General features: G+C 38.3%; 1 long non-coding RNA gene across 1 annotated transcript in view; it reads left to right on the top strand.

Moving 5' to 3' along the window:
• Window positions 1-11,004, top strand: part of LOC143657879 (uncharacterized) — a 40,844-nt gene extending 29,840 nt beyond the window's left edge. The window contains exon 3 of the long non-coding RNA XR_013163005.1: window positions 10,915-11,004. This is a non-coding gene — a long non-coding RNA (uncharacterized LOC143657879). The remainder of the gene's footprint in view (window positions 1-10,914) is intronic.
• The last annotated feature ends 1,019 nt before the right edge of the window (window positions 11,005-12,023 follow it).

Genomic DNA, 12,023 nt, shown 5'->3' with positions numbered 1-12,023 from the left:
TAACAGATGTCACCATGCTTGCCATGTGGCTTTCCAGCTGAGAGAGAAACCCTGAACTTCATCGGCCTTCCTGAACCAAGGTATCTTTCCCTGGATGCCTTGGATTGGACATTTCTATAGCCTTGCTTTAATTTGAACATTATCACAGGCTTAGAACTGTAAAGTTGCAACTTAATAATTTCCCCCCTTTCAACAGCTGTTTTGTTTCTGGTATATCACATTCTGGCAGCTAGTAAACTACTACACAAGGGAAGCTTGATAAGACTATGTGCAGATTTCTCAGCAGAACCATGGAGGCAAGAAGGTGAATTAAATTTTCTAAAGGAGAAAAAGTACCAACCAAGAATTCTACCCAGCAAAACTGTCCTTCAAAAATAAGGGATAGTTTAAAATATTTTCAGACAAGCAGTCACTGAGAGAGTTTGTGAATAATAGACTGGCTCTACAAGAAATACTAAAAGGAGCACTACAGGTAGATAGGAAAAGATAGGAGAGAGGTCTGAAGAAGAATGTATAAATGATGACTATCAGTAAAGGTAACAAGAGAAAAAAAAGATGTCATTTAAAATCCAAAAGATAAAATGACAGAAGAAAGTATTTCCTTTACAGTAAAAACATTAAATGTTAATGGATTACATAGACTTCTGGGAAGATAGTAGAATAAGATAAGATTGGATTAGGATTAAAAGATGACTTCTCTGTGGTAGATAATAGATTCAAATTGGCGCATTCCACCCTCTGGACCCAAAAAAAGACGTGTTCTTTCCATATACATATATTCACTCCATCACAATGTCACAAAAAGTTTTAAACCACTTCAGTAACAGTACAAATCCCATGCAAAATCCAAAACAATACAAAATCTCATCAAAATCAGTTACAGGTATGGTCTTCTCTAAAGCAAAAAATTCTCATCTGGCTCTGCACCTGTGAAACTCAGAACAAGTTATTTGTTGCCAATATACAAAGGAAGGACAGTTGTAGGATACATGTTTCCATTGCCATAGGGAAATATTGAAATGTAAACAGGATTCACTGGACACAAACAGTTTTGAAAAACTGCAGGGCAAACTCCATTGGATTTCATAGTCTGAGAGACATTTATCCCCAGGGCTTTAAAAGCAGCAGCCCCACCCTTTCTAAGGGCCTATGCAATGGCCTTGTTTTCTGTCCAAATGCTGGGATGAGTTGCAATAATACTGGGGTACATTGGGGAGACCACCTTCCTCTCACTTCCACCTTCTCCAAGCTTCAAGTCAGCACCCAGGATCTCTGCCATCTCTGGGACACACACTCAATCCCTGCAGAACAATGGGTGGCAACCAGACTCCCCTCAATCCTGTTTGGGCACCCCACGCTCTCTGCAGCCTGGGGCATCAAAATTCTTCCTGAGCATTGAGGCAGAAGGTCCACACTGCCTTTGGGGAAAACTCACCCTCTCCAAGTGCTTAGATGGGTCCACTTTCCTGGCCCGAGATTTCTTGGCTTCAGATCTTAGCTTCCTTGGTATTGCCTGTGAAGTAATTCTTCTATCGAATTGTCCCTTTTAGTCCAGACTGGCAGTGGTTCTGATTATACAGATCCCACAACACTTTTGTCCATTTTCTATGTAGTATGCAGGGATCATAAACATCAAACAATAGAAATGTCCACAGATCCTTTGTGAATAACTCTATTTCCAATACTGGCTTTTCCTGAAGTGGCTGAGTACTTCCATGTTTGGTTAAATACTCACGTAGGACACTATTCTCTGGGGTCTCATTTTCTGGAAGCCCAGAATATTCTAGAGCACCTATTCGTGTTTTCTTTGTATGCAAGAGTTTAGTTCTCAACTCATTTCTTTCCTCTCACATTTTTATTATAAGCTTCAAGGAACAACCAGGCTGCAATTTCCACATTTAGTTTGGAAATTTCCTCAGCTAAGTATCCCTAGATGTCCCTTTTAAATTCTAACTTCCATCCAACAACAGTGAACAATTTGGCCAAATTCTCTGCCACTTTAAAATATGGGTCCTTTTCCTTCCAGTTTGCAATAACACACTCCTCATTTCTGTCTAAAGCCTCATCAGAGGTATCTTTAGAATCAACATTTCAATTAACAGTCTCTTCAAAGCAATTCAGGTCTTCTGTATCAAAATCCTCACAACTCTTCCAGAATCTTCCCCTTATCCATTTAAAAAGCCATTTCAACATGTTTGGTATTTGCAATCTGCAGCAGGACCCAACGCTGGTACCAAGATTTGTATTAGTTTGTTAAGCAGCCAGAATGCGATATACCAGAAATGGAATGGCTTTTAAAAAAGGAATAATAAGTTACAAGTTTAAAGTTCTAAAGCTGTAAAAATGCCTAAATTAAGGCACCAACAAAAGGTTACCTTCACTCAAGAAAGGCTGATGCAGTTTAGAATGCCTCCGTTAGCTGGGAAAGCTAGTACCTGCTGGTCCTTGTTCCCAGTTCATTGCTTCCAGCCTCTGATGCCAGTGGTTTCCTCTCTAAGCATCTGTGGATCTGTGGGCCTTCACCTAGTTCTTCTGGGACACAGCTCTGGAGTCTGGCTTGCTTAGTATGTTATGGGAAGGCACATGGCAATGTCTGCTGGGCTCTGCCCATGTCTGGGCACTGCTCTCTCTGTCAGCATTCCAAGCATCTCCAAACATCCATGTCTCTGTCAGCTTTGAAGCAGCTGTTCTCCAAGCATCTGCTTCTACTTCTGCTTCTCTGCGCTCTCTCCAAAATGTATCCTCTTTTAAAGGACTCCAGTAAACTAATCAAGACCACCTGGAATGGGTGGAGTTACCTCACCATCTAATCAAATGGTCACATCCACAATTGGGTATGTCACATCTCCGTGGAGATAATCTAATACAAAATGTCTGCCCTACAATACTGAATCAGGATTAAAATAAATGGCTGCCCCCACATGATTAGATCAAGATTAAAACATTTCTATAGTACATAATAATTTCAAACTGGCACACCAGCCAAACTGTCCTTCAAAAGTGAGGGAGAGATTAAAATTTTCACAGGCAAAGGCCAAGAGAATCTGTCACCAAGAGATCAGCCCTACAAGAAATACTAAAGAGTGTTTTGTTGGCTGGAAAAACCAGTCTGGAAGAGGGCACTAAATTGAAAAGTACCAATAAGGGTAACTTAAAGGATCAAAAGAGAAACATGGAAAAGAATATATAGATCTGACAAATAAAAACCAAAGGATAAGACAGTAAATTCAAGAAATGACTTAACAGTAATATCTTTGAATGTTAACAGACTAAACTCACCAATTAAAAGATAAAGATTGGCAGAACGTATTAAGAAATACAGAACCCACAGAGTCAAAAGAATGGACAGAGCCCCAGGGAAGACATTGAAGATTCCTGGAGAGAAAGCTAGCAGACGTTGTCATGTGCCTTTCCAGCTGAGCGAGAAACCCTGAACATCATTGGCCTTCTTGATCCAAGGTTTCTTTCTCTGGATGCCTTAATTTGGACTTTTCCATAGCCTTGCCTTAATTTGAATTTTTTCACAGCTTTAGAACTGTAAACATGCAACTTAATAAATTCCATTCTTTAGAAGCCATTCCATTTCTGGTATATCACATTCACCAGCAGGTTACAAACCAGAATAGATGCCCTCTGTCACCACTATTATCCAACATTGTACTAGAAGTTCTAGCTAGAACAATGAAAACATTGCTGTCATCAGTGGATAGAATATCTAGACAAAGAATCAAGGAAACAGAGATTTTGAATAACAGGATAAATAAACCAATCTTAACAGGCATTTGCAGAACATTACACACAACAACAGCAGGATACACATTGTTCTCAACTGCTCATGGATCATTCTCAAGGATCATGGATCACATGCTGGGTCACAAAGCAAGTCTCAATAAATTTAAAAAGATTGAAATTATATAAAGTACTTTCTTGGGTCATAGTGGAATAAAGCTGGAAATCAATAGTGGACAGAGGGCTGGAAAATTCACAAATATATGGAGGCTGAACACACTCTAAAACAACAAGTGGGTCAAGGAAGAAATTACAAGAGAAATCAGTAAATATGTTAAGGCAAATGAATATGAAAGCACAACATATCAAAACTGGGATGGCAAAGGCAATTCTGAGATGGAAATTTTATTGCCCTAAATGCCTATATTAAAAAAGAAGAAAAAGCAAGAATTGAGGAATTAACTGTTCACCTGGAAGAACCATAGAAAAAACAGCAAACAGAAAGCAAACAGAAAGAAATAATGAAGATTAGAACAGAAATAAATGAAACTGAGAATATGAAAACAATAGAGAAAATCAACAAAACCAGAGCCGGTTCTTTGAGAACATCAATAAAATCAATGGACCCTTAGCTAGGCTGACCAGAGAGAGAGAAGGAGAATGAAAATAAATAAAATCAGAAATGAGAGGACATAACTACTGACCCTGCAAAGCTAAAGGAGATACTGAGAGCATACTATGAGCAACTATATGCTAAAAAACTAGATAGTGTAGATGAAATGGACAACATCCTAGAAAAGTATGAACAACCAACATTGACTCGAGAAGAAATAGACGACCTCAACAAAACAATCACAAGTAAAGAGATTGAATAAGTCCTCAAGAAGCTCCCCCAAAAGAAAAGTCCAGGACCAGATGGCTTTACATGTGAATACTACCGAACATTCAAGAAAGAATTTTGCCAATCCTGCTCAAACTCTTCAAAAAAATTGAAGAGGAGGGAAAGCTACCTAACTCATTCTATGAAGCCAACATCACCCTGATACCAAAGCCAGAAAAAGATACTACAAGGAAAGAAAATTACAAACAGATCCCTTTAATTAATATAATTGCAAAAATCCTCAACAAAATACTTGTAAATCAAATCCAGCAGCACATTTAAAAATTATACACCATGACCAAGTAGTATTTATTCCAGGTATGCAAGGTTGGTTTAACACAAGAAAATCAATTAAGATTATATGCCACATCAGTAACTCAAAGTGGGAAAAAAAACACATGATCATCTCAGTTGATGCAGAAAAGGCATTTGACAAAATTTAACATACTTTCTTGATGAAAATACTTCAAAGGATAGGAATAGAAAGAAACTTCATCGACAAGCTAAAGGAAATATATGAAAAACTCTCAGCTATCATACTCTGTGGGGAAAGATGGAAAGCATTCCCTTTAAGAGCAGGAATAAGACAAGGGTGCCCACTGACACAAATGTTATTCAACATTGTGCTGGAAGTTCTAGCCATAGCAATTAACAAGAAAAAGAAATTAGAAGCATCCAAATTGGAAAGGAAGAAGTAAAACTCTCACTGTTTGCAGATGACATGATACTGTATATCAAAAATCTCAAAAACTCTACAGCAAAACTATTAGACGTAATAAATGAGTACAGTAAAGTGGCAGGATAAAGGATCAACACCCAAAAACCAGTAGTGTTTCTATACACTAGTAATGATCAATCTGAAGAGGAAATCAAGAAAAAGATCCCATTTAAATAGCAACTAATAGAATTTTAAAAATTAGAAATAAATTTAACTAAGGACACAAAAGACCTATACACCGAAAACTACATGAAATTGCTTAAAGAAATCATGGAAGACCTAAATAAATGGAAGATCATACTGTGTTCGTGGATTAGAAGACTAAATATAATTAAGATCGTCACTTCTACCCAAATTGATTTATAGCTTCAATGCAACACCAATTAAATTCCAGCAACTTACTTTGCAGAAATAGAAAAACCAATAACAAAATTTATTTGGGAGGTGGGGGTGCCCAGAATAGCTAAAAATATCTTGAGGAAGAAAAATGAAGTGGGAGGTCTCACACTGCCTGACTTTAAAGCATATTACAAAGCTACAATGATCAAAGCAGCATGATACTGGCATAAAGATAGATATACTGACCAATGGAATTGAATTAAGTGTTCAGAAACAGACCCTCTGCTCTATAGACAATTGATCTTTGGTAAGGCAATCAAGCCATCCCAACCAGGACAGAGCAGCCTCTTCAATAAATGGTGTTTGGAGAATTGGATATCCATATGCAAAAGAAGTAAAGAGGACCCATATCTCACATCCTATGTGAAAATCAACTCAAAATGGATCAAAGACCTAAACATTGGAATTAAGACCATAAAACTTTTAGAAGTAAATGTAGGGAAACATCTTATAAATCTTGTGATCAGAGGCAGTTTCCTAGATCTTATACCCAAAGTGTAAATAATGAAAAAAGAAATAGATACAATGGGATCTCCTCAAAATTTAACACTTTTCTGCATCACAGAACTTTGTTAAGAAAGTAAAAAGGCAACCTACACAATGGGAGACAATATTTGGAAACCACATATCAAATAAGGGTTTAATATCCAGAATATATAAAGAAATTCTACAACAACGAAAAAGACAAACTGAATTAAAATATAAACAAAAGACATGAATAGACACTTTTCAGAACACGAAATACAAATGGTTAAATGACATATGAAAAGATGCTCAATTTCACTGGTTATTAAGGAAATGCACACAATGAGATATCCTCTCACACCCACTAGAATGGCCATCATCAAAAAAAAAAAATAGAAAATGACAAGTACTGGAGAAGATGTGGAGAAAGAAGCACATTTATTCACTGTTGGTGGGACTGTAGAATGCTGCAACTGCTCTGGAAGGCAGTTTGTAGTTCCTTAGGAAGTTACATATAGAATTGCCATATGATCCAGCAATCCCATTACCAGGTATATATTCAGAAGAACTGAGGGGAAGGACATAAGCAGATATTTGTACACTGATGTTTATAGCGGCATTATTCATGATTGCCACGAGATGGAAACAGCCTAAATGTCCATCAATGGACAAGTGGCTAAACAAGCTGAAGTATGTATATATGATGGAATATTATGCAGTTGTAAGACAGAATAAAGTCATGAAGTATGTAACAACATGGATGAACCCTGAGGACATTATGCTGAGTGAAATTAGCCAGAAATAAAAGGACAAATTCTGTTTGGTCTCACTAATATGAACTAATATTAGTGAGTGAACTTTGAGAGTTAAAATTAAGAACAGAGGTTATTAGGAGATTAAAAAAAGAAGGTAGAGATTGGGCATTTGGTGCTGAAGGAATACCTAATTTGCAAAAAGATTGATGGTAAAAATTCAGAAATGGACAACACAATACTATCTGATGGTAGCACAGTAATAAAAGTACACTAAATGCAGCTGAATGTGAGTATGGCTGAAGGAGAAGGGCTGTGGGCTGTTATCACATCAGAAGAAAAGACAGAGAATAAATACTGAGACAGTATAATTTTGGAATGCCTAGGGTGGACAATGATGGTGATTAAATGTTCAAATATAAGAATGTTTTTGCATGAGGGAGAACAAGTGAATGTCAACATTGCAAGGTGTTGAAAATGGGATGGTATACAGGAGAAAATACAATCAGTGCATGCTAGGAACTACGGTTAACAATAACATTGTGATGCTTCCATTGAATGTAACAAAAGCAATATGCCAAAACTAAATTACAATAAGCATGAGATATGTGGGAAGGGTATGGAACCCTTTGCAGAAGAAAAGGAAATATCCTCATAAAGATTATGATGGTGAAGGCATGGCTATGTGCTTATACCAGGAACCGCTAATTATTTATTTAGGTTTGATTGTATTATATATGAATAAAACTGATTAAAAATGAACAGAGAGGTACAATTGTTGGAAAAATGTGGAGAGAAATGTACCTATTTACTACTTTTAGGGAAGTAGAGTGGTCATCCTCTGTGGAGGGCAGTGTGGTGGTTCCAAAGCATGCTAGCGGTGGGGTTTCTATATGATCCTGCAACCTCATTGCGAGATATATACTTGGAGAAACCGAGAGTAGGGACACAAGTGGACAGTTGCACACTGGTGTTTATGGCAGCAGTGCTTATGATTTGCAATGGATGGAGGTGGCCTAATGGTACATCAACTAAGGAATGGAAAGTGGCACTGTAGTGTATACATATAATGGACTACTGATCAGCTATAAGAAGGAATGAAGTTGTGAGGCATGCAACTCGAAGAGTGAAACTTGAGGACAGTTGAATGAAATGTCAGAAAAAAAAGACAAATATTATCATGCCTCACTCTATGGAGTCACTATAATATACAAACTCAGCAAATTGAAGTTGAAAGCATGGGTTATCAGGTTGGAGCCAATTGTAAAATTTCCTAGATTGTAACCTCTCACAACAGTCACATCTATTCCAGAGTTATAACTGTTATTTCTAAATTCTGAGATGTTGAACTATTTGTGTACCGCCTGGTCATCTCCTAGAACTTCGGGTATTTGTGGGTTATCTGAGACTCAGAGTTAGAGCCCTGAAGCTATGAAAGCCAGCATTCTCCCATACAGCAACTGTTAAAGAAGTTGAAAAAGTAATCAGACTTTAACTAGAGATATGAATGAAGCTGATCTGGATAGAACTAAGGTAAACAGAAATATAGCATAAATGGATGATATGGTCCATATTTTAAAACTTCAACTTCTGTGTGAGACCAAAGGAAGCAATGTTTATTTGGTGCACAGTTTATATCTAGTAGCACAATATCTAATTTAATTTGTATGGTCAATTTATTCTTACCATACCACACCAATACCATAATTATATGGAATCTTGAAAAGGGAGTGAGATTATGTTGGTTTGTACAGGTTAGTGTGATGCCCTGACATATCCCAGAGTAATTGGGCACAGAATAAAAAAAAGTATTTGCAAAGCCCCCTGAAGGGACTGGGGAGAAAGAAGGAAATATTAAACTTCCCCATCTGGGGAATTCCTGATATTCTTGCAAGCAGTAGGGACAACAAATTTAATAGACCAAGGCCTTGATCTTGGGGCTTGCCCCTATGAAACTTATTCCTGCAAAGGAGAAGCTAAGCCTATTTGTAACTGTGCCTAAGGGCCAGTCCCAGAGAACCTCTTTTGTTGCTCAGATATGGCCTCTCTCTCTCAGCCCACTGGCAGGTGAACTCACTGCCCACCCCCACCCCCTACGTGAGACATGACTCCCAGGGGTGTAAACCTCCCTGGCAACATGGGCATGACTCCCCAGGGATGAGCCAGGACCTATCATCATGGGATTGTGAAAGCCTTCTTGACCAAAAGAGGGAAAAGAGAAATGAGACATAAAGTCTCAGAGGCTGAGAGATTTCAAGCAGAGTCAAGAGGTTATCCTGGAGGTTATTCTCATGCATTCTATAGCTATCCCTTTTTAGTTTAGGGTATATTAAAGTAGCTAGAAGGAAGTACCTAAAACTGTTGAACTGTATTCCAGTAGGCTTGATTCTTAAAGACGGTTGTATAACTATGTAACTTTCACAATGTGACTGTGTGATTGTGAAAACCTTGTGGCTGATCGTCCTTTATCCAGGGTATGAACAGATGAGTAAAAAAATTAAGGATAAAAAATAAATAATAGTGGGTGGTGCGCCGGTGGTTCAGTGGCAGGATTCTCACCTGCTGCACCATAGACCCAGCTTCAATTCCTGGAGCCTGCCCATGTAAAAAAATAATAATAATAAATAAATAATAGTGTGGGGAATAAGGGATAAAAAAGTATTAGGTAGATTGCAATATTATGTGGTCAATGAGAGGGAGGGGAAAGGGATAATGCAATATGTGGGGCTTTTCTTTTTTATCTTTATTTCTTTTTCAGGATTGATGTAAATGTTCTAAAAATAATAATGATGAATATACAACTATGTGATGATATTATGAGCCATTTACTGTATACTTTGATGAACTGTATGGTATATGAAGATATCACAATAAAAATATAAAACAATTATATATATATATATGAGTAGCCTAAATTTTTAAGTGGAACAAAGAGAATTGCACAATATCACAGTTTTGTAGCAGACCCTGACCCATTTTTCATCATACACCCCCACTGCTGAAGCAGCTCCCTCCCTATCTAGTTTGCAAAAGTTTCCATTTCTCTTTTCTCCAGAATTCCTACCTATGCACACATAGATAAGTTCTGGTTTTAACAGCTCTAGCCAGGCCAGCCTTAATTAGCTTTGATCGAGATCCAAACTTAAAATGACCCCAGGACATAAAATATCTCACGAACTAAATCAAAATGAGAAGAGACGATAGGAAAGGGGACCACCAGACTTGAAAGAAAGCAAGAGGGCCAACCATTACCAATTCTAGCGATATCACACGCTCTTCAATATGATGGAATCCATCAGCCAATGATAATAATCAACTTGCAATCCCTGATTTAAATGTAGACACAGCCAACGATAGTAGTCAATTTGTAATCCTAAATTTGAATGTTTACTACCCAATTTCAATGTGTCAATAGCCTAGCATCCGTAGCTCCACCTCCTTTTGTTTAATCCACTAAATTTCCTTCATTTTACCAGCTCGGGGAGACCAGTCTGAGCAACTATTTATCCTCCTGTCTCCACAAGGCTAGCCTTTGCTAAACAACCTTTTTCTCTTCTCAAAATCCTAGTGGTGTCTACTGATTGATTTTGTGTACATTGGGCAAGGATTTATTTTTGAGTCATAACAATATTTTCTTACTTCGTTATCAAATTCATATGTGTGTAAGTGTAGGAAACAGATCCAGAAAATTGTATTTCAAAATATTATAGTTATCCTTAGGTGCTACATTACAGATAGTTTTTATTTTCTCTATTCTTGAATGGTCTACAGTTATGACTTTTCTTCAAATACATATGTATTACTTTCATATGAAAAGGTACAAGTGAAATGTTAAATATGTTCACACATATATATGATCATATATGATCCCCTATGTTTCAACAATTTTTATCTGCCAACATTTTTTTTGGAATTTCCCATGAAACCCTTGTTTCTTTAGCTTTTAAATAGGTTACTTTGTCTCTTCTCAGGCTCCAAATAGCCGCAGGGACAGAAAACCAGCCCTCAGTGCAGGAGGGATGCAGCCTCTCCTGTACGGGAAGAGAAACCACCACCACCCACCTGCAGCCTACCTGGGAGTCAGAAGCCCTTCCTGAGGATGGAGGTGTGGAAGTCAGAGGACAGGGCCTCAGGTACATCACAGCTGCCAGCAGCCTTGTAAGGAAGTCTATACAGTTAACTAGAAAACTGGAGGATCTGTTTGGCTGCCAAAGGACAAGATGCTAAAGGGGCAAGGCAACCTTTCTTCTCTCTTGGTGATGGTTAAAACAAGAAGTCCCTTACTGAGATAAGAGCTCAGACAGGGGAACTAGGCTTATAGAGAAGCTGTGTTTCACAACCTGTTAAGAGTTTAGATTCCCTTATCTGGAGCCTGCCTCCGCAGGCAGAACTATTACACCAGTGGTTCTCAAGCTGGGTAGATTGTGTCTGTCCCCCAGCGAACATTTGACAATACCCAGAGATATTTAGGTTGTCAAACCAGGCCTAGAGGCCACGGGTGCTGTTTATTATCCTGCAATGCATTCAACAGTCCCTCCCTAAAACAAAGGATTATGAGAGTTGTGCTGAGGTTGAAAAACCCTTAGACAGTGAAGGAAATTATTTGGAAGCTTTGAAAGAAGGCTTGCTCTTTTGCATAAATGAGCCAGATCACCAATACCAATCTGTATTCTCCAAGGCCATGAGAACAAAAGGGGGTTTGGGCTTGTCTATTTTTAGGAATTCTTTGACTGTTGAGAATGTCTTCATTGTGCCACTATCAGTGAGTGCTCACTTTTTAAGACAGGCATGGAAAAAAAAATGGGTTTTATTTTGCATGCCAGTTCTAAGCCACTAGTAATGACTGCCAGATTGAGTTCTCTGGGAGTAGACTTAGGGATGGAGGGTTGGGGGTGAGGTGTTTTCTAGGGATCAACACCTGCAAAGAGAAGCGGGCAGAAGCAAGCCTCAAACAACGTGGGCAGGAGCTCTGAAGCCAATATTTCCCATCAGAAGTGCACCTCAGTGGGCTGGAATGGTCTGGCCTTTGTAATACTTCCACCCCAGCTCCCACCTGGCTCAGTCATTCGATGAGGGCTGC

Source organism: Tamandua tetradactyla, chromosome 15, assembly GCF_023851605.1.
Source record: "Tamandua tetradactyla isolate mTamTet1 chromosome 15, mTamTet1.pri, whole genome shotgun sequence".
Taxonomy (NCBI): Eukaryota; Metazoa; Chordata; class Mammalia; order Pilosa; family Myrmecophagidae; genus Tamandua; species Tamandua tetradactyla.
The sequence above is the reverse complement of the archived record's forward strand: the minus strand, read 5'-3'. Positions and strand labels throughout refer to the sequence as shown.